The following is a 23,985-nucleotide window of genomic DNA, read 5'->3' as shown; positions in this document are numbered from 1 at the left end:
CACATATGGTCACCTTATTTTTGATAAAGGAGGCAAGAATATATAGTGGAGATAAGACAGCCTCTTCAATAAGTGGTGCTGCACAAACTGGACAGCTACATGTAAAAGAATGAAATTAGAACACTCCCTAACACCACACAGAAAAATCCACTCAAAATGTATTAAAGGCCTAAATGTAAGGCCAGACACTATAAAACTCTTAGAGGAAACCATAGGCAGAACACTGTATGACATAAATCACAGCAAGATCCTTTTTGACCCACCTCCTAGAGAAATAAAAATAAACAAATGGGACCTAATGAAACTTAAGAGCTTTTGCACGGCAAAGGAAACCATAAACAAGACAATAAGACGACCCTCAGAATGGGAGAAAATCATTGCAAAGGAAGCAACTGACAAAGGATTCATCTCTAAATTAGACAACAGCTCATGCAGCTCAATATCAAAAAAAACAAACAACCCAGTCCAAAAGTGGGCAGAAGACCTGAATAGACATTTGTCCAAAGAAGATATACAGATTGTCAACAAACACATTAAAGGATGGTCAACATCGTTAATCATTAGAGAAATGCAAATCAAATCTACAGTGAGGTATCACCTCCCACCAGTCAGAATGGCCACCATCAAAAAATCTACAAATAGTAAATGCTGGAGAGGGTGGGGAGAAAAGGGAACCCTCTTGCACTGTTGGTGGGAATGTAAATTGATACAGCCACTATGGAGAACAGTATGGAGCTTCCTTAAAGAACTAAATATAGAACTACCATACGACCCAGAAATCCCACTACTGGGCATATACCCTGAGAAAACCATAATTCAAAAAGAGTCATGTACCACAATGTTCATTGCAGCTCTATTTACAATAGCCAGGACATGGAAGCAACCTAAGTGTCCACCGACAGATGAATGGATAAAGAAGATGTGGCACATATATGCAATGGAATATTACTCTGCCATAAAAAGAAAGAAAACTGAGTTATTTGCAGTGAGGTGGATGCACCTAGAGTCTATCATACAGAGTGAAGTAAGTCAAAAAGAGAAAAACAAATACTGTATGCTAACATATATATATGGAATCTAAAAGAAAAAAAAAATGGTCTGAAGAACTTAGCGGCAGCACAGGAATAAAGACATAGAGAATGGACTTGAGGACACAGGAGGGGGAAGGGTAAGCTGGGATGAAGTGAGAGAGTGGCATGGACATACACACACTAACAAATGTAAAATCGATAGGTAGTGGGAGGCAGCCGCATAGCACAGGGAGATCAGCTCTGTGCTTTGTGACCACCTAGAGGGATGGGAGAGAGACGCAAGAGGGAGGAGATATGGCGATAAATGTATATGTACAGCTGATTCACTTTGTTATAAAGCAGAAACTAACACACCATTGTAAAGCCATTATACTCCAATAAAGATGTTTAAAAAAAAATAAGCTACAAGGATATATTGTACAACACAAGGAATATAGCCAATATTTAATAACTATAAATGGAGTATAACCTTTAAAAATTGTGAATCACTCTATTGTACACCTGTAACTTACATAATATTGTACGTCAACTATACTTCAATTTAAAAAAATCATGTTTGTTTTTATTGCCTCTCTCCATCCCCACTAGAATGTAAGCGCCCTGAGAGTTGAGACCCTGCCTATTTGTTAATGGTTATAGCCTAATGCGTATAGAACACTGCCTGGAACAGGTAAGCACTCAACAAACATTGGGTGAATGAAGAACTGAATGCATTGGCCTAAAATGCATAGTCAAGCCCATCATCAAGTCCTTTCTGTTGATATGTTGTAAATTTCAGGAAAATTTCCCTCCTGAAAGTCACTGAGGTATTTTAACAAGAGATTGGAAATCCTAATTACTCAGTTCACACAATGCTTAGTGAAGCTGCTTTCAATTTATTCGAGAACCTTTTTTTCTCTTGACCTTGCTGATTTAATAACCTTACATTCTGAGAATTTAGAATAAAAAGGAAAAAAGCACCTCGATAGCACTCTTTTTAGCCCAAACAGCTGGATTTAATCCTATGTATCCACATTTTTCATGGCTGTATTTATAGCACAAGGTGATGAATTCCCTGCTCCCATAACTTGAAAGCAATAATTTCACTGTGGGCCTCAGATCATCTCCAAGACATACTACATATGCATATTGCATAGTGCAAATTCAGCAATTTGCTGAAGTACAGCTATCAACATGTGGTTGCAACATGTTAACAGCAGAGCCCTATATTTAAGTGAAACATAAGATGCTTTGAAAGCAAGGCAGTCACTGGGCAAGATCCCAAACTACTTTGGTTACTGCCCACAAACACAAAATCAGCAAGTCTCATCGTGTGGGGCTCTGCCAGTCATTCCACCAGGTGAGCAGGTGTGATGCTGCTGGACCCGTGGGGCAGGGGGTGGTCTCAGCCCACGCTTCCTTTAAGAGTGTGAGCTGAAGGCAGCTCCGTCATTTAAAGGTATAGATATGCACTGTCCATAAAACACGCCCAGTAAGTGGAGGACAGTGCTGCTCAACTAAAGGGACAGCGGCTCTACCGGAGATAAAACTGGCTGTTCAGTGCTTAATGAGAGTTTCTCTCCAGAGCCATGCCTTCTGAATGGGTTTTCACAGGCTGACTTTAAAATCCCACCCTGGTTAGGATCGGATTCTACTATACAACAGATAAAGCAGAGTGGCTCTGATGAAGTGACCTGGGAGAAACTCCAAGAGCCTCCCCCTCCCTGATGCAGCTTCCCCTGACTTCTTCACCTCTCTAGAGACCAAGTCCTGGGCCATCTGTCGAATGCAGGTAAGGTGTGGCTGCCACTGTTGAGTCTGCCCGACAGCAATGACTAAACAGGCCTGACCTGTGGTGAGAGCTCAATAAAGGTGCGCCAGCCTGTTGAGGTGGGGCTGAGGATGGATTCGGCAGGATATGCTGAGACAAAAGGAACAGGCACTTCGGTCTGGGGACCAATGGGAAAGATACAGAAACAGGGAGAAGAATTGGCTATTTAGGGAAGAAGATGAGTTTACTGGGGAGAGAGAGTGACACAGAGCAGCAATGGTGGATAAGATCGAAGTGGCAGGTGGAACTGGGTGTGGCCCTCCTTGATTCCGGGCTTTTTTGGAGGAGTTGTAAGAGTCAAGGCAAGATGGTGCGTCCAGGAGATTCCCTTCTTCTAGTGAGCTCTCTGCCCTGACAGCTCACTGCTGTTTTCCTTTTTAAACAGCATTTTATTTATCTCTGGCTCAAAGGGAGCAGAGAAGAATGAAAAAATGAAAAAGAAGAGTTATTTTAATGAATATTTGTTGAGTATATACTATATGCCAGATATTAGTGGAAGTACTGGAGACACCATAGTGGGCAGGACAGATAACATCTGTGGTCTCATGGAGATAATATTCTAGTGGGGGAAACTGGTAACAAAGCAGCCACTACAAGGAGAACTAAAGATGGTGATGGATGGAATCAGGAGTGATTGAGTGGGCAGAAAGGAACCAATTAGAGTTGATCAAACAAGAGACAATTCCAGGCACAGAGAATAACCAGTGCAAAGACTTTAAGTGTGATGAGCTTGAAGTGTTCAAGGAGCCAAGAGAAAGCCAGGGTAGCCCTAGAAGAATGAGGAGGGAGGCAATGCAGTGGGAGATAGGGTCAAAGAGGAAGATAGGGGCCAGGTCATGTAGGGCTCTGTATAAGGAAAAAGAGTTGGGGTTTAATCTATAGGCAGTTGGAATCCATTAACAGTAAACAAGGTAGTGACATAATCTGAGTTATATGTTCAAAGAGCAATCTGTCTGCAGTTTAGAGAATAGATGATAGAGGTGCAAGAGTAGGAGAGAAAGGGCACCAGTTAGGAGATTGTTTGGATGATCCAAGGCAAGAGAAAATGGGGCCACAGTCTATAGATGTAGATTCAAGAGAAGGAGATTCTTTTGGATCACGTTTTTCAAACAGATCCCACATGACTTAACACTGGGTTGGATGTGGGTGCTGAAAGGAAGAGAGAAGTCAAGGTTACCTTAACACCTAGTTTTCTGGGCTTTAGCATCTGGGTGGCTGTTGCTGCCATTTCCTAGAGTCAACAGATGGAGGAATGGCCTTGGCTGTGGGGAGAGCCCAGAGTTATATTCCACTGTGTAAGTTTGGGGACGCTTACTGAACAGCCAGGTGGAGGTGGCAGACAAGCAATGGGCAACATGAATCCACAGTCCCAGGGAGAAATCAACACCAGTCTATATGTCGGGGAGCCATCAGCACAGAGATAGTTATTAAGCCACAGGGCTAAATGAGGTCACCTAGAGAGACTCATATAGATATAGATGGAGAAAGAAGCCCAAGACTGCTCTGAGACATCCCAAGATTTAGAGGTTGAGTGAAAGACAAGGCAAAAGAAACAGAAGTGTCACCCAGTCAGGTAGGGAAAAAGCCAGGAGAGTGAGAGGTCACAGAAGCCAAGGGAATAGAGCGTTTCAAGAAGGGATACTTCTGGGAGACCACACAACGTAAAACCCAAGAAATGCCCACCACTGGATCTGACAACATGAAGATGGTTGGTACACTTGAAAAGCAGTGTCTCAGTGTGGTGGTGGGAATCTGTTTCAGTTGTCTGTCACTAAGTAACAGATCACCAAGTACTTACAAAGAACCTGAAAAGAACAATTTATTATTTCTCATCATTCTGTGCGTTGACTGGCAGTTCCTCTCTTCCACGTAGTATCGGGTGGTGAGTTGGGATGATTACAGTCATCTGGAATCATCAAGCTGGAACATCCAGCATGGATGGAATTTAATGCTGGCAGTCAGCTGGGAGCTCCACTTGGGCTATGGACCAAACTGACTACATGTGGCCTCTCCACGTAGCTTAGGCTTCTCACGGCATCTCACTTTTGAGAAGGAGTGTCGCAAGAGGGACCAGACCACGAGACACACCCAGGCAGAAACTGCAGGGATTCTGATGAACTAGCTTCAGAAGTCACGAAGCACTGCTTCTACAATGTCCTACTAATCAAAGTAAGCCCAGAATCAAGGGGAGGGAAAATAGTCTTCACCTTCCAATAGGAGGTTAGCAAAGAAACTGTGGCCATCTTTAATCTTCCACAGGACCACAGCCTGATGGAAGTGACAGGAGAATTTGAGGCAAGGAAGGGGAGAGAGAAACCACAAATATTACCTGCACTCAAGTTCACGAACTTGGCTTAAAAAGAAAAAAGAAAAAAAGGCAAGGCCTTCATTATGACCCTACTAGTAATTCTGCTAAGTTTAACTTTCCATTTTACAAACCTACCAAAACTAAGAAGTATAAAATTAGGTAGGGATAAAATATAAAACAGCAAAAGTACTAGGAGAAAATAGGGATAAAGTCATATGAAGATATAGCGGGCGACCTTCCTATAAACTCTGACAATGGGAGCCACAAAGGGAAAGACATTTTGACCAGATGAATATTTTAAATTTCTATTCATCAAAAACTAGAATTTAAGAAGTCAACCAAAAACTAGGAAATGTATTAGGAACATCACTCTTTAAATAATTCTTGCAAAGCAAGAAGAAAAACAAACACCCCAATGGAAAATGGGCAAAGGATACATATATACAAAAGAAGAAAATAAAATAGCCAATAAACAGATGAATAAAACATTTCAACTTCATTGGCAATCAGAGAATGGCATGTTTTGAAAATCTCACGGGCAGTGTCTTTTATGTGAACAGCAAAATAGGCAAGGTTCGTGGGAAAAGGCACTTCCATACACTGCCAGAGAAAGCATGGAGAGAAATTTAGCACATACGTATCAAAAATCCAGCTGCGTAAGATGTACTGTTGCTCTACAAACACAGACCATTGTTCTTCGGCATCATCCGACCTTTGCCAGACCCCCTCCACCTCTCTGGGTTTCCTGACTCCAGCACTCTTCATTGCAGGAAAACGCTCTTCGTCACTCTAAAGCCAGCTTAGATGTTAATTCTTCCAGTTAATTCTTCCACTCCGCTCCGAGACAGGAGCAATCCCACCTGCGCCTTTCTCCAGTGTGTGTTGCTGTCACACTGTAATATGATTATCCGCCTTTCAGCTGGGTGATCTTCAGCAAGTCGCTTAAACGACGCTCAATTTCTATCTCTGGAAATGAAGGCGATAATACCTATGCTGCAGGGCTTTGGGAAGGATTAAGAGCCTCTCGATTTATTGGTACATACACAGTGAAAGATTTTATTTTTCTAATTCTTGCTACTTTTATACTCTGTCCAGCTTTCCCTTCCCTTTGGATAATAAGCTTCCTTAAATATGGTTCACTTCTGTTCTACTACTTCTCAGTCACCTTAAATATTAAACATGGCCTAGTTTCTATTTTTACAGCCTGGTCCACCTGGTTTTGAAGCCACCTCCTAAAAGTTCTCTTCCTGGGCCCCAGCCCAGGTTGTGCTCGTGCTTTCAGTAGCCTGGGGCAGGAGTTGCATGCGGTACGTACTCCGCTCTTCCTTCTTCCCTGGCTTTCTTCCTCTGTTGGGGTGGGAAGGAGGGAGAAAGAGGTTGATGTTTGTTCTCACCCAACTATTGGTGAGTGAGTGGCTGTTCTCTTCTCTTCTACATTGCTCATAACTCTTGTTCCCTTTTGTGAGCAAACCCACAGGGATCTTTCGAGGTGAAGGTGGGTGACCTTCTTTTTGGTTGTCTCTGCTTCTCAGTCTGATTCTGGAAGTGCTGGCTGTTTCTCTCTAGGGGCCAGTGTCCAAATGCAGGCTCTCTTGTACAGGCTGTTTGCAGTTCTTTGCGGAGGGGGGCTCTCTGGGGACTGCTCTTTACCCAGGCCCCTGGCTGGGAGGCCCAGCTGAGGCTTGACATCTTCCTCTTCCTTCAACCCTCCCACCCCCGGGTAAGTCCATCCTACAGCCCCTGTGGGCAGAGGTTTAAGCCCCAGGCACCTTTCTGAGGTTCACTTCACCCAAGAGAGAATCCCCTATCGTTACAGTGAGAACGCAGCTCACCCACACTTCCTCTCTCCGACCCACCAACTCTCACCTACCCCTTTCTCTACAACCAACAGCATCAGCCTTAGAGTTCTAGGTTCTACACAGGTCCAGATGTTCACAGAGATTTCAGAAGTGAAATAAACTGTCCTCCCAACTTTGAGAGGAGGGTGAGGGAAAAGATGTTGGGCTTTCCCAGTATCTTCCCATTCCCAAGTCAAATGGCCTTCCATGACAAGGGGGAGAGGAAGGAGAGCTGAGAGCACACAGAATCAAGATTCCCCTCCCAGTACCTCTCTGGACTCTATGCCCCATCCCTTCACTTCTCACTGATGAAGGCCAGCAGACTTGCTCTACTCTGGCACCTGGAAGCACACGGGAAGTCCTTCACCAAGAGCTAAACTTTCTTGAAACGAGGTTTGGAGGAATCTAGCAACTCAACAGGGTGCTATCTCTACTGCAAACCCAATGTTACCTGGCAACTTCCAGTGACATGAAAATATGCTGTTTCAGACCAATCTGCTTCATTCAGAAAGAGAAAACAAGTACCGAGCGCAGTGTTAGCGTATGATCATTAACACCAGCAGTTATTGTCCTTGTCTTGACTGGGGACTCTTTCAGAAAAGAGACTATAGGTTGTTAAATTCATTTCAGTTCACTCTAACAATTATCAGTTCAAGACCTTATGTGCCCTAGACACATGGCTAGCCATGACCTCAAGGGGCTTATGCCCTAGTGTGGGAGATAACAAGGAACCAGATGATTCGGGAAAGAGTGAAGAGAGCATCACAGGAGTTTCCCAGCAGAACGGACCATGAGCTAGTCCTCCCAGCCTGAATAAGAGTTAGCCTGGCAAAGAGAGTTTTAAGTAGAGGAGAGAGCCCAGCCAAAGGCCTAGAGGTACAAGGCAGGCTGATGTGTTTGGGAAACTGACAGGGATTCAATCTGACTGAGAGAAGAGCACTGGGGTGAGAGGCAGAGATTGAGGGCACAAAGAAAGATGAGGCTGAAGAGGTAGATGGAACCACGGATGAGAAGTACTGTGGGCCATGTCAATGACTGTGGACTCTCTCTAGGAGTCCTAGGGAGCCATGAATGGGCTTGAAACAGGGGTAGAACTTGATATGATTTCCAGCTTGGGAAGATTATCCTGGCTGCACTCAGGAGAAAGAATTGGTTAGGAACAAGAGTAGAGTCAGGAAGATCTATTTGGAGGCTAGTGGCCTGGACTAAAGTATCATCAGAGAGACCAAGAAAAGCATGAAGACCAGAGACATGCAGAAGGCGCATTCAGTAGCCTTTGACAATTGATAGAATGTAGTGGTTGGAGGAGAAGAATATGCAAGTATGATGCCCAGGTTCTGGCTGGAGCAACTGAAGCATAGTAGTGCTACTTTCAAAGCCAGATGGTGCCAGGGGTAAAACGTGTTTGGCTCAGGGAATAACAAGGTGGTGTACTTAATATCATACATTATTTATATACCACTCACGACAACCCTGTAAGATAGATAACACTCTTCCCATCTCATAAATGGAGACACTAACAGTCCGTGAGGCGAAAAGTCATAAAGTCAGGAGGACGTAGAGCTGGGACAGAACTCCTCTTGACTGTAGGAGCCCCCAGGAACAAGGGATCCCCAACAGGCCAAACTGCCAAGATCACCTTGGGGCTGGTCGTCATTAACATCACCCTGGAAGCTCGCACTTCCCCTTTAGGGGAGCAAAGGAACAAAATCTAAGAGACATCACCCGGAGTCATTTCTGTCCAGCTCAAATTCCCCACCAGACTGGGTTGGGGCCTGGACTTTCTTTATCTCCACCACACAATTTGCCAACCCTTCACCCACAGTTAAAACAGTCCCTGTACATAGGGAGGAAACATCAGGCAAAAGGTAGCATTTCCTCTTATGGGGGAATTGTCCCCACCTACTCCCTAGCCTCGCCTTGCACACCCATGGTTCCTTGGTCACTGTGGTCTTGGTGTCACAGCAATGTTCATCCCCCTTGCTTCTTCAGGAAAGCATGCCAAAAAGAAGTAACATGCCACCACAATTATTAAACCACTTCTCTCTGCTCAGTGCTGGGCTTAGATCAACTAATGCTCTCTGATGTCTGTAACTCCTGGAGTTCTGGAGTTTGCAGGCCTCAACCTTCTCCCTTTCTCAGCAAATGCAATGAACTACCAGATCTGTATCAAACACCTACCATATGCCAGTCATCGTGCCTGGCACAATGGAAAGCTCAAGGATAAAGAAGACTCACTATCGGCCAGGGCAGTTTTGTCTACAGAACCCAAGTTAAAGTCATAAATTCAAAAGATGGGGAAACCAAACATTTTTGAGCACCCAGTATACTCCAGATACTATATTAGTGCTTTCCATGTGGCATCTCATTCAATTCTCACAACAAGCCATGAAATAGAAATTATTTTCCATATTTTATATACAGTGGGAGAAGACACTCAGTGTAGCAAAGACTGACAAACCTTGAGGAAACTCATTTCTCTTTTACCTGTTCATACATGTAGACTACATTTCCCAAAATCCCTTGCAGGTATGGCTATGGGTATGAGTCCTGACCAAGAGGAACTCTGGTCCACAGAAACTCTGTGTGATCCTTCATTTTCCCTCATCTCTCTGTCACAGCCAGAAGAATCCTGGAAGCCACATGTTGAAGATGACAGAGACACCTTGGGTCTGATTCCTGGAATCTCTGCATGGTTAGTGAGAAAATTCTATTGTCATAAGCCACCAATGTTCAGGGGTTTATCCATTACTGTAGCTAACATTTGTTAATGAACACAAAAGATTTCAAAGACACCAAATTACCTGCACAAAGTCAACCAACTTGTTAGTGGCAGAAAACAGATTTATTTAAATTTAGGTTTACCGAAGCCACATATTTTACCTACGGTTTGGGAGGTCTGGAGAGGTTTCCTGAAAGAGGTATAACTTCATCATGGCCATAGCAAATAAGGATGATTTAAAAAGACAGAAAGGAGGGTGGCAAAGGGTCAGAGAAAGGAGGCTATAAAGTATTCTTAAGGAATACGAATGGAGTAAAGGTTCTACAATGGAAAATTACAGGAGGGAAAATTGGAAATGTAGACTGAGCTGTAACCATCAGAATAAATTAGGCTACATTGCATTAACAAACAGAATCAAAATCTCAATGGCTTAACACAACCAGAGTTTATTTCTGGTTCACACGACATGTTCAGTGTGGATCTGCAGGCGTCTGACATGCATCACTTCTGGTCATATTTCTTTGGTCAAAGAAAGTAATATCACCACATTTAAACTCAAAGTTAGAGGAAATATAATTCTACCATACACCCAGAAAGCAAAGATCTGGAAATATTTGATAAATAGCACTAATGGCTGCTAAAAAATAAGAAGGTCCTAGATATCAAAGTAGAGAAATATATGTTCCTTTGGGAAATATTTTTATTAGAGGATTAACCACGTAAGTTTTATCAGAAGCAGGAATTCTTATTTTTGCCAGATATGGAGCAGAATTATAGACAGAAAGACTGGATAGAGCTTATAGAAAGGTAGTTTGGCTATGGATATGTACTGGGAATTTTAGGAATGTGTATATATCTTTTTCCCTTCAAATTTCTTTGTTTTAGAAGAATTGCACCCAGGGATGCAAGGTTTCTTCAATGTATGCAAATCAATCAATGTGATACACCATATTAACAAATTGAAGAATAAAAACCACATGATGATCTCAATAGATGCAGAAAAGGCTTTTGACAAAATTCAACACCAATTTATGATTAAAAACTCTCCAGAAAGTGGGCATAGAGGGAACCTACCTCAACAAAATAAAGGCTATATATGACAAACCCACAGCAAACATCATTCTCAATGGTGAAAAACTGAAAGCATTTCCTCTAAGATCAGGAACAAGACAAGGGTGTCCACCTTTGCCACTATTATTCAACATAGTCTTGGAAGTCCTAGCCATGGCAATCAGAGAAGAAAAAGAAATAAAAGGAATCCACATTGGAAAAGAAGAAGTAAAACTGTCACTGTTTGCAGATGACATGATACTATACATAGGAAATCCTAAAGATGCCACCAGAAAACTACTAGAACTAATCAATAGATTTAGTAAAGTTGCAGGATACAAAACTAACACACAGAAATCTTTTGCATTCCTATACACAAATAATGAAAGATCAAAAAGCGAAATTAAGGAAACAATCACATTTACCATTGCAACAAAAAGAATAAAATACCTAGAAATAAACCTACCTAAGGTGGCAAAAGACCCGTACACAGAAAACTATAAAACACTGATGAAAGAAATCAAAGATGACACAAACAGATGGAGAGATATACCACGTTCTTGGATTCGAAGAATCAATATTATGAAAATGACTATACTACCCAAAGCAATCTACAGGTTCAGTGCAATCCCTATCAAATTACCAATGGCATTTATCACAGAACTAGAACAGAAAATTTCACAATTTGTATAGAAACACAAAAGACCCCGAATAGCCAAAGCCATCTTGAAAAATAAAAGCAGAGCTGGAAGAATCAGGCTCCCTGACTTCAGACTATACTACAAAGCTACAGTAATCAAGACAGTATGGTACTGGCACAAAAACAGAAATATAGACCAATGGAACAGGATAGAAAGCCCAGAGATAAACCCACACACCTATGGTCACCTAATCTATGACAAAGGAGGCAAGAATATACAATGGAGAAAAGACAGCCTCTTCAATAAGTGGTGCTGGGAAAACTGGACAGCAACAATGTAAAAGAATGAAATTAGAATTCCCTAACACCATACACAAAAATAAACTCAAAGTGGATTAAAGACCTGAATGTAAGGCCAGATACTATAAAATTCTTAGAGGAAAACATAGGCAGAACACTCTCTTGACATAAATCGCAGCAAGATCTTCTTTGACCCACCTCCCAGAGAAAGGAAAATAAAAACAAAAGTAAAAAAATGGGACCTAATGAAACTTCAAAGCTTTTGCACAGCAAAGGAAACCATAAATAAGATGAAAAGACAACCCTCAGAATGGGAGGAAATATTTGCAAATGAAGCAACTGGCCAAGGATTAATATCCAAAATTTACAAGCAGCTCATGCAGCTCAATATCAAAAAACAAACAACCCAATCCAAAAATGGGCAGAAGACCTAAATAGACATTTCTCCAAAGAAGACATACAGATGGCCAACAAACACATGAAAAGATGCTCAACATCACTAATCATTAGAGAAATGCAAATCAAAACTACAATGAGGTATCACCTCACACCGGTCAGAATGACCATCACCAAAAATATCTACAAACAAATGCTGGAGAGGATGTGGAGCAAAGGCAACCCTCTTGCACTGTTGGTGGGAAAGAAAACTGATATAGCCACTATTGAGAACAGTATGGAGGTTCCTTAAAAAACTAAAAATAGAACAACCATATCACCCAGCATTCCCACTACTGGGCATATACCCAGAGAAAACCATAATTCAAAAAGACACGTGCACCTCAATGTTCACTGCAGCACTATTTACAATAGCCAGGACATGGAAGCAACCTAAATGTCCATCAACAGAGGAATGGATAAAGAAAATGTGGTACATATATACAATGGAACACTACTCAGCCATAAAAAGGAACGAAATTGGGTCATTTGTAGAGATGTGGATGGACTTAGAGACAGAGTGAAGTAGGTCAGAAAGAGAAAAGTAGATATCATATATTAACACATATATGTGGAATCTAGAAAAATGGTATAGATGATCTTATTTGCAAAGTAGAAATAGAGACACAGCCATAGAGAACAAATGTATGGATATGAAGGGGGAAACAGGGGGTGGGTGGGATGAATTGGGAGATTGTGACTGACATATATACACTATTGATACTATGTATAAAATAGATAAATAATGAGAACCCACTGTATAGCACAGGGAACGCTACTCAATGCTCTGTGGTGACCTAAATGGGAAGGAAATCCAAAAAAGAGGGGATATATGTATATGTATAGCTGATTCACTTTGCTGTACAGCAGAAACTAACACAACATTGTAAAGCAACTATACTCCAATAAAAATTAATTTTAAAAAAGCTATAAAAAAAGAATTGCATGATATTTAAGTCTTTGGTTCTGGACTCAGACAAATCCAGACTCTGCCCCCTACCAAGTAGGTCATACTGAAGAAGTTACCTGGCCTATCTTAGGCTTTCTCACCTGTAAGATGAGAATGATAGTAACTGCTATCTTATAAACTTGTTTGAGATTAAATATGATTTAATACATGTAAAATCCCTTAGTAAATTCTTTTAAAAAATATTAGCCACTGCTAAACACTCAAGAATTCACAAAGGTATACACATTCTTCGTAGCACTGTTTGTAATAGTAGAAAATTTGAAATTCTCTTTTGTTCCATCAATGTAAAGATTATCACGTGTGTGCAGAGAGACAGAGAAGAAAAAAGAATATGAAATTGTTATTTTTTAATAAGACAGAATCATATATATTGATCTGGAAAGATATACATAATATATTGTGGAAGTGGGAAAAGCAAGTTGCAGAACACAATGCATAGCTTGGTTTCAAGTGTGTGTGTATATATACAAGTCACGATAAGTATATTAAGTCGTGGTAAGTCCTATAAAATATTTTAAAGATTATGTCATAGAGAATGATTGGTTGGGGATGGGATGCTATTTTAAATTGGGTGATCAGAAAGAACCTCGCAGAGCAGAGCTGTGAATGACAAAAAATTATGTATAAAAAAGAAATCACAACCCAGCACCCAGATATTGGTATGTAATACTATTCTCCAATAAAAAAACAAAAAACAGGGCTCCTTGGAGAAATGGCTGATTTTCCAATGGCAGAAAATAGAGAGGATGAGCCTACAGCACCTTGTAGTGCCAGAAAGTAAGAAAATGCTCAAGAAACAAAAGAATGGAGGCATGCCCCAGGGACACAGGAGCTGACTAAAAGAGCTCCTAAGGACCAAAGTTGGAACAATTTAGCAATGAAATAAGTAAGGTAGTATTGGATTCACCCCAAAGTATAAACTCATATTTATGAGTCCATACTGATAGAAATAAATGAGTAAATAAACAAATGCAGGAGGATAGACAAATCTCCGATGATAAGAAATTCCAAGTAATTTATGTAGATATTCTGCCCTCAAGGAAGTGAAGCATAACTCCATAACTCTTTGAGTTTGGGCTGAGCAAAGCGACTTCCTTCCTGAGAGCAGAGTATGGAAAAGCGGGGGGTGGGGGGGAACGGTTAACTTTATAGGAGAGAAATCTGACAAGTATTATCTCAGCCAAGAGATCAAGCTTAGCATCATCAGTGATAAGTCACGTCGATAGCAGGTATCCTTGACATGATATGATGAGAAGGGCACTTCACCTCTGTGGTCTTCCTCGCAAAACCTATAAGCCCAGTCTAATTATAGAAAAACATCAGACAAACCCCAGTTGAAGGACAAACTATTAAAAAAAACCTGCCCTCAAAATTATTTAGATCATCAAAACCAAGGAAAGTCAGAAACTGTCACAGTTCTGAGGAGTCTTAAAAAAACAAAACCAAAAAAACCCCCCAAAAACCACTAAATGTAACATGGTATCCTGAATGGGATCCTTGAACAACAAGGAAAAGTCCTCGGGGGAAAACTGAGGAATTTAAATACATTACAGACTTTACTTAATATTGTTTCAATACTGCTTCATCAGTTGTGACAAATGTACCATACTAATGTAAGACATTACCAGGGAAACTGTACTATCTTTGCAACTTTTCTATAAATCTTAAATGACTCTAAAATAAATACTTTATTTTTTATTGAATTGATGCCTATGAACAGAAGAAAACTGTGGTATATTCACGCAATGGAATACTATTCAACAATTAAAAGGAAAAGATTAGTAATAGATGTTATAACACAGTTGTATCTTAAGGATATTGTACTAAGTAAAAGAAGCCAAACACAAAAAAAGTACATGCTGTATGATTCCATTTACAGGGCATTCTAGTATAGGCAAAAATAACCTTTGGCAATAGATGTGAAAACAGTGGTTATTTGGGGATTACCAATAAGGCGAGAATTGACTAGGAAGAAACATGAGGAAATTTTCTGGGTTGATGGAAATGTTTGGTGTCTTGATGCGTGTTCATCAAAATTGCTTGAATGGTATACTTAAGATCTGAATTTAAAATATATATTAAATATGGGACTTCCCTGGTGGCACAGTGGTTGAGAATCCGCCTCCTAATGCAGGGGACACGGATTTGATCCCTGGTCCAGGAAGATCCCACGTGCCGCGCAGCAACTAAGCCTGTGTGCCACAACTACTGAGCCTGCACTCTAGAGCCCGCGAGCCACAACTACTGAGCCCGCATGTTGCAATTACTGAAGCCCGTGTGCCTAGAGCCCGTGCTCTGCAACAAGAGAAGCCACCACAATGAGAAGCCCACGCACCACAACAAAGAGTAGCCCCCGCTCGCCGCAACTAGAGAAAGCCCACACCAAGCAACAAAGACCCAACGCAGCCTAAATAAATAAATAAATATAAATAAAATTAAATTATAAATGTAAAATACATATTAAGTATACGTATTATAAATACATCTAAAATATATAAAAATGATTTAAAATGTAAAGTATATAAAATCAATTTTAAATATACATTAAGTTGTGAAAGGAAATAAGAAAGAAAGTGAGGGAGGGAGAGAGGAAAAAGATGTTTTAGAAGCCTAGGACATTTGCATTACAAGAAAAATTAAAATCGTGTTTAATTAATTCACTTAGAGAAAAGCACTTTTTAACCTTCCAGACACAAACACAACAAAAATGGGATCATACTGCTCATATTAGTTTGTAGTCATTTTCTAAATTAACAATATAGTTTGTAATGTGTCCTTCAATAACACGGCACCTACTGGAATACAACGACATTGTACAGCACAATTATATTGTATAACCTTGTAGAGACACGTGGCAAAACCTGCTAGCTCTCTCACTAGGGATTTTTCCAAGGGGCACTTAGGCAGGAATAGTCTTAAAGAAACTGATGACTAGATCATCTCTGTCCATTTGGATACTTTCCTAAAACTGACCCGCCTGAGAATACATCTTTGGTCAAGGTAAGGCTTTGGGCTTATCTTCTGGGTTCCCACTTTCCCTTTCAAAGTCACTTTTTTCTCTGTATACAATAGAAAGACACAATTTTCATCCAACCTGAATATGATGATGAAGATGGTGGTGATGATGATGATACAGGTTGTCAAAAGGGATAATTCAAAATGTAGGTGTCAACTTTGAAAAAGCAAGCTAAGAACTGGATAACAAATTCCTTCACAAGTCAGATGGTTTCCAATTCTTGTTTTCAACAAAACTGATGGAGTGAGTTGTCAACTGAGAGATGATTAAAAATAATATTTGATGGTAGACTACTGTGTGATTTTTCACATTCCCTCAAAAAGAGTTCAAGGAATTGAGAGACATTGCTATAAAATAATTCCTTCCATTTCCATTTATTTATTTATGGAACAAGGTTTTTCGGTGCTTGAATCTAGGAAAATAAAATTAGAAATATAATTGATGGTTATGCCTATACTTCCTATCACTAGTAACCATACACAGACACATAAATTAGTTTTTTAAAGCCTCATCCCTCTCTTTAAGAGATAACTTTTTGTTTCACATTTGCCAAAATATATGCTATGCTTACATTATTTTAATCAATTGTATAGTATCAATAATTATAATGATAATCTGAAGAAAAAATTTAATACTTTAGAGTCCCGTAGCCACTTTAAATTAAAATTTCCACTTCTATAAATATTATTGTGGCTGAGAGGTATGATAAAGTGATCAATAAAAAAAAACTGTTCAAGCAGGAAATATATATTAGAAAAAAATCTGTAGAGGAAGCAGAATGAGAAAAGGAATGATAGAAAATTTCCAGCTGTTTAAAACCATGTTTATTTATTTTTTAGATGGAGGATGGTGGTTATTGTATTGCAATGGTATTTATATTCCATTGGATGTATCTTAAAAGGTGACACGTTATAAAGCAGAAACTAACACAACATTGTAAAGCAATTATACTCCAATAAAGATGTTTAAAAAACAAAGGTGACACAAGAGTTTTATTTTTTATGTCAACATTTACAATAGGCCAGAAATTTTATCCTTCATATTCATATATGCCTGTGATAAAAAATAAAAAGTTTCAGAGACAATCTAAATGTGTACAAGGTAGTCTATAATTTTTCAAAATTCTTTTAAAGGATATGTGAGCAAAAATGTTTGAAGACCTTAGGCCTACCCAATACACATTCATTCTTTCTTCCTTTTGTTCCTTATACCAGAACTGCTGGCAATGTGCCCAGCTAAAAATCGAAGTCTCTTTGCAGATAAATACAGACAGGTGACTAAATGCCGGCTAATGACATGCTCACTTTTGCCATTTCTGCCTTCCACATGAGGTGTGAATACAATGGCAGGAGCTCCAGCAACCACTTTTGGCCATGCACTAAGAACAGCAGTACTGAAAGACAGAAGGAAATTGGGTTCTAGATGACTTTGTCACTCCTCCCTACCAACCACAAACTCCCTACCTCCAGGTTTCTTTTAGGAGAGAAAAATAAATCCATACATCTCTAAGTCACTATTATTTGGGGGTTTCTGTTATACAAAGCCAAATATAATCCTGCCTGGTAGAGTGGCTATAGCATGTTTCATATAATCAATCAATCATCAAACATTCAGGTTTTTTCAGATTACGCTATTATAAACCATACTGTGATCCTTATAAGATGTACCTTCGGATACATGCATAGTCATTTTTCTAGGAGACAGTCTAAAAAGTAAATTCTGGGTCAAGAATGTCTTGATACATAGTCAATTTTTTTTCTTTACAAAGGTTAATTTACACTCACATCAATAGTATGCGAGGGACTTCACTAGTGGCGCAGTGGTTAGGAACCCGCCTGCCAATGCAAGGGACGAGGGTTCGAATCCTGGTCCGGGAAGATCCCACATGCCACGGAGCAGCTAAGCCTGTGGGCCACTACTGAGTCTGTGTGACACAACTACTGAGGCCCCAGCACCTAGAGCCCGTGCTCCGCAACAGGAGAAGCCACCACAATGAGAAGCCCGCGCACCGCAAAGAAGGGGAGCCCCCGCTCGCCGCAACTAGAGAAAGCCCACACACAGCAATGAAGACCCAGTGCAGCCAAAAATAAATACATAAATTTATTTTAAAAAATAGTATATGAGACTACAAGAACTCCACATACCTTCATCATCATTGGGTAGTCTTTTCTCTTAAATACTGCAATTTGATAGAAAGGAAAAAGGTTTATTTGTACTGTTTGTTAACTAATAAAGTTAAGCTCTTTTCCTGTGACATTTCCTAATGGCATTGTTTTTTATTATTATTTTTAAAAATTAAGAAAAAGAGCTAAAAGTATTTTTGCTCCAGATTAAGATAAGGTTGGAGAACTAGAGGCAAGGCTACCTCTGGGGTATCTGTAGAAATAAAGCTCCATGGCAACAAGGAAGTTGTCTGTCTTATACCGTGTTCTGTGTCTGGCACATAGTAGGCACTCATTAAGTAATTGCTGGATGTATGAAAGCCACAATCTTACTATGTGACTTCCAACAGTTAATTCCCTGCTCTGGGCCTCATTTTCCTGATTAATAAACTAACGGGATTGAATGAGTCTCTGTCATGGTCTTTTCCAAGTCAAACAACTTTTTATTCGAAGAGAGTCAGATCCAAGCAATGCCTATAGAGTATCCAGTGGGAAATACTCCCTTCCTTTGGGGCTATTTCTATTCGTCAGAAAGACCAGAGGCACAAGGGGATAAAATAAATAGAAAAGGACAATTTAACATTCTTTTTTGTTCTTCTTCTTCCACATTACTAGAAAACAAAAGCATTACAAAGGGAGTGGGAAACACCAGGAATATCTCTCTTCTCCTAAAATCATCCTCTCAGGACTGGGAGTAGACCCTAACTCTAGTCTAATGTCTATATCCTCTCATTCTGTTTGAGCCCAGACTTTGAAGTCAGAGAGGCCTGGGTTTGACTGAGCAAGTATGGGTAAATGAGAGATAATGATATCAGTACTGCAGGTATCAATTGAGATTAGGTATATACCCTGTGCATAGAAGGGGCTCAATCAGTGGTAATTCCCGTGGTGGTACCCAGTCCCAAGTACCAAGTAGCCAAGCAGTGGTGGCAGTGGTTTTTTCCTAGAAAAGCCCTCACGGTGTACTTGGTCATGGTTTTGGCTACATTCATTTTGGATTCTTGCTCTCGGGCCCTCCTGGAGAGTCTGAGAGTTTCCTAAAACCCTTTCAAAAATTCCTTTGCTACTTAAATGAGCCAGAGTGGATTCTTCTGTCTGCAGCGCAGAACCAGGACTGTAGTAGCTTCTGTCAGCCACCACGTTTTATAAATCATTTAGTCTAAATCCCAAAAGAAGAGTTTTATTGGAAAGAAGCTTTAGTCTACCCATGCAGCTCAGCAACTATCCTTGACTTTATCGAATATGGATTCAAATTCTGCCCTAGTCAACTTGTGTGTAAACTGTCTTCTCAGCTCAACAGAAGCCCCTTAGAAACAGAGGCAGCCTGTTGAAGCCCAGTGGAAAATGACCAGAGGAATGAGTGGGGATGAGGAGATAAGGTCCTGAGTCCAGCACTGGAAACCCACGTAGCCCAAGGCACATCCTTTCCATACTGTGGGCCTTGGTTCCCCAGTCCGTGAAATGGGAAGACAGCATCTAGCCCAGGAAACTGATAAGAGGTCAAAAGGACAAATAGATATGAAGACCCCTTGTCAACTGAAGACCTAAGGGACACTTTAAATAGTGTCTTTTTCCATCTACCTCCCATGAAAGGCAGGGACTGGGTCAGACATTCCTCTTTCTGGACCCTTAGCTTGGTGATCAGGTCTCTCAGACCAGGGGCAGGGCCAAAACATGAGTCACATCGCCCCCTGGTGGATTTAAAGGGAAAGGGTATGGCTTTCAAATGGGTGACAAAGCTACAAAAACAGAACTCACAGAATCCTAGAATTCCAGAAGTGAAAGGGCTCTTGGAGACCATTTAATCTAACATCCTCATTTAAATATGGGACACTAATAAAGGGCCAAGAGGAAAAGTGACTTTCCTGAGGTCATACCAAGAACAAAGGTCAGAGCCAGGGCCAGATCCCAGACCCTAATGACCATCCAGAGCAGAGGTCATCCTCTCTGACATGAAACACAGAAACCCTCAGTGGTCAGTGTCCACATGACCTTGAACCCTCGGCACAGCTCAGCTATGCTGTCAGCAAGTAGTGCTTTAGCTGAACTCTGACCAAGATTGGGTAATTTCCCCACCCAGTTATGCTGTCAAAAAGTTTTACTTCTTTTTAAAACCTACCGTGTCAATGTTTTGATTTCAATACAAACAAACCAAGCTCTAACTATGGCAACTTCTTAGAAACTTAGAAAATATTCTCAAGCATGACTGGATAATTCTAAGAGAAAAGAACAGCAGAATGTTTGACTTCTCCATGAACTAGAGAAACCCTTTTTTTCAGACACCAATCTCTCCCACAGGTGATTGTCTATGAAGATAGAAGAGTCCAGAGGAATTGAATGCAAATCACCTTCACATCAATGCAACTGCCAACCTGAGTTTGACTTATGTAAGACGCCACATTCTAATGGTGCCCAATTAGTCATCATAATAAATGCTAAAAGAAGTGGGTCGTGTTGGGTCTTTGCAATGGAGTGAAAATTTCCCATTCAAGACAATTCTTAGAAGTCTTATTTTTAGCCTCTAAATCCCTTTGGAATCTGAACCGGCCACAGGGAAGACTTCATTCAAGGTAGGGCTCAAATAAGCCACCTGAGTTCTGTCCCCAGAGACAGCAGGTGGGACTTTGAGTGAGTTACCCTCCCCCCAGCTCTCTCATGGGTAGCAGGGGGCCATCCAGTAGGTCCTGCCAGCCTTGCAGGGTTACTGAGAGGATCTAGTGGACTTCATCCCAGATCACACATTTTAATCCCCCACTCAGGAAGAGCCTGAGTATTCGTACCATGTCTAGACAGGATCCTGAAGCTTAGCCTGATTCAATCCTCTATTTATTATTTTTACTCAACAATAACAATATCTGGTATTGAGTGATTACAGTAACACTATTCTAAGACGTTCTCATGGCTTAACCCAACTTCCATGAAAACTCTGTACAGAAGGCACTACTAATTATCCCCATTTTCGAGATAGAAAAATTGAGGCTCACAGAGGTTAAGTAACTCATCCAAGATCAAACAGCTAATAAGTGAAAGAGTCAGAATTTGAAGCCAACTCCACCTGACTTCGTAGTCCATTCTCTTAAATCCAACCCCACTCGGAAGATTATCTTTACCATCCATTAGCTAAATCCTAGTAGGGAGTGGGACTTCAATCCAGAACTGAAGGTCAAAATCACAAAAGGTTCTGTTTCAGTTTGAGCCCAGTGTCCTCCCAAAGGCACCTCTAAACTGAATTTTCATGCTTATTCTAAGCATTTTTGTCCTCACTCAGCTTCCTTCTAGCAACATAAGTATATATCTGTAGTAACAGCCAGATAGGAAGTGACACCACGTTGGGAGTCCATTAGGTGTTTCCTCCTTCTGAAGGCAATATGAAATTTTTAAGAAGAATAAAGGCTTTGGAGTCAGACAGGCCCAGATTTCAGACCCAACTCTGCCATCTCTGCTACCTGCTTGTCCTTGGAGATTTACAGCGGCCCCCCCTTATCCATGGCAGATACGTTCCAAGACCCCAGTGGATGCCTGAAACCACTGATAGTACTGAACCTTTTTTCTGTTCATGTCTTCCACCCACAAATTTAATGCCTTTTCCATCTTGACTAAGTACTTATCACACACTGTGGCCGTAACTTCTGTGGTCTGAGGTGCTACAGCAAAACTAGCACAAATTTCTTCTTCCTTCCTCACAATTTCACAGGTGAGATTCTGTCTTACCGTAGATCTTAGCAATTTCAGCATCTGATTTTTTTTTTCTCTGTTAAGTCAGGAACTTTCTCCTTTTCACCTATCGGAGCACTTTATGGTTTCTCTTTGGCAGATCCAAACTGCCAGCATTACGCCTCTTGTGCTTTGAGCCATTATTAAGTAAAATAAGGGTTCCTTGAACACAAGCACTGTGATACCATGACAGTCAATCTCATAACCAAGAGGTGCTACTAACTGATTAACAGACGGGAATGAGAATGGCTGGACAAAGCGATGATTCACATCCTGGGCAGATTCACATCCTGGGCAGGTCAAGGCAGACAGCTCGAGTTTTTATCACACTGAAGTCTAAAACTTATGAATTGTTTATTTCTGGAATTTTCCATTTAACATTTTTGGATCATGGTTGACCATGGGTAACTGGAACCGTTGAAAGCAAAACCACAGATAAAGTGGGGATTACTGTATTCCCTCTGGGAATCTTGGAAAATGTGGATAATAATATCAACATTATACTGTTGTTATGGGAATTAGTTCAAACCCATCCATGAATACCTAGCAGTGTCTGGCAGGCACACAGTAAGCATACAAAACATAGTGGCAATTAGCAGACAATCAGCCTGCATTCAGAGACTTATTTTCTTCCTATGCCAACCCCAGTAGCAAGAGGTGATGGTGGGCATCTGGGTAGGAGGATGCACACCTGTGACCTGCAGCATCACGCAGTGAGATGTGCATTGGCTTTAGATTGATTCCCAGTTCTGCGATGTTAAGCAGATTGCTTAATTTTGCTGAGACTCAGTTTTCTTCCCCATAAACAGAGGCAATAAATTCTCATTATATTTTATGTATCTTCATGATACTTACCATCCAGTCAGGAAACCAGGGTACAGACATAAAAATAAAAGGAAGATTAGAGCATCTCAAATAAAAAATGTGAAAAGTCCTTCAATGATGTAAGCTACTGAGTTAAATATTCTGAACTACCTTTATTTATTTTAAGAAATGAAATATTTATAAGAAATACTAATAATACAATAAAATATCAGCCCTCTGGATGTCCTAAAACTGGGGCGTTACAGTTAAGATATTTAGATTGTTTCAGACAAAAGAAATCCATTTGTCTAATTTTAATCAAATCGAGTAGAATTATTTTCAAGCGTATCTTACATTTCTACACATTCTTCATAAACTTTTCTAATTGTAAAAGCATCATAAATACACAAGAGCGATTCTTGCAATATACAAAAAGAAGCGTGCACAAGAATGTTCAAAACAAGACTGTTTGTAACAGAAAACTGTAAAGAATTCAAAAGTCTACCAACTGAGAATGATTAAATTTATAGAGCATCGATACAATAAAAATAACTATATAGCAAGAAAAAATGAAATTAAAGCTATAAGCAGCATGGATGACTCCTCAAAGCATAGTACTGAATGAAAAGAACCAACTCATGGAACAATGCATGTAAGCGTTATACCACTTTTATAAAATTCAAAGCAAGCAATCCTAAATTAGATAATGTTTAGGGATACATAGAGAAGTAGTGAAGACATATTTTTAAAAAAAAAATTTTTTTTTATTTTATAGTAGTGATTACTGCTGAGAAATATGTGAAGGAATAGGATTAGGGAGCAATATATGGATCAATTCAATAGTATTGGAAAAGTTCCCTGCTGGGTGGTAGGGTCACCTATTTGAATATGATTTTTCTTGATTTACTATATTTAGAGCTATAATTATAGATACACACATGCATATGTATACTATTATATATAACAATGTTACATAATAACACTTTTAAACCCCATGCTATTCAATATTGGGCCAGAAATCTGATTCCCTTGCTCCTGATCCTGTACTGTTAATGTCTTAGGAAATTTTTCTTATGTCTATTCTATGAGTAGATTGTACTTCTCAGTTACTTATTAAAAAAGAGGTCCACTAAGGATCTGAGACTAAGGCTGTAAACTTAATTACAGGAAGAAAGCAATCCACAA

General features: G+C 40.2%; 1 long non-coding RNA gene across 3 annotated transcripts; it reads left to right on the top strand.

The window, feature by feature from the left end:
- The first annotated feature begins 2,371 nt into the window (after positions 1-2,371).
- Positions 2,372-20,722, top strand: LOC109551960 (uncharacterized). Of its 3 annotated transcripts, none has more exons than XR_002178663.3 (3): positions 2,372-2,802; positions 9,609-9,682; positions 16,960-19,548. It is a non-coding gene; the product is annotated as an uncharacterized lncRNA (long non-coding RNA). The 3 variants fall into 3 exon arrangements; XR_002178661.3 differs by lacking the exon at positions 16,960-19,548 and adding an exon at positions 20,581-20,722 and having other exon boundaries at positions 2,373-2,802; XR_002178662.3 differs by lacking the exon at positions 16,960-19,548 and adding an exon at positions 10,595-14,224 and having other exon boundaries at positions 2,374-2,802.
- Positions 20,723-23,985: the final 3,263 nt, after the last annotated feature.

This window comes from Tursiops truncatus, chromosome 6, assembly GCF_011762595.2.
Source record: "Tursiops truncatus isolate mTurTru1 chromosome 6, mTurTru1.mat.Y, whole genome shotgun sequence".
Taxonomy (NCBI): Eukaryota; Metazoa; Chordata; class Mammalia; order Artiodactyla; family Delphinidae; genus Tursiops; species Tursiops truncatus.
Note: the sequence above shows the minus strand (reverse complement) of the source record. Positions and strands in the feature narration are given on the sequence as shown.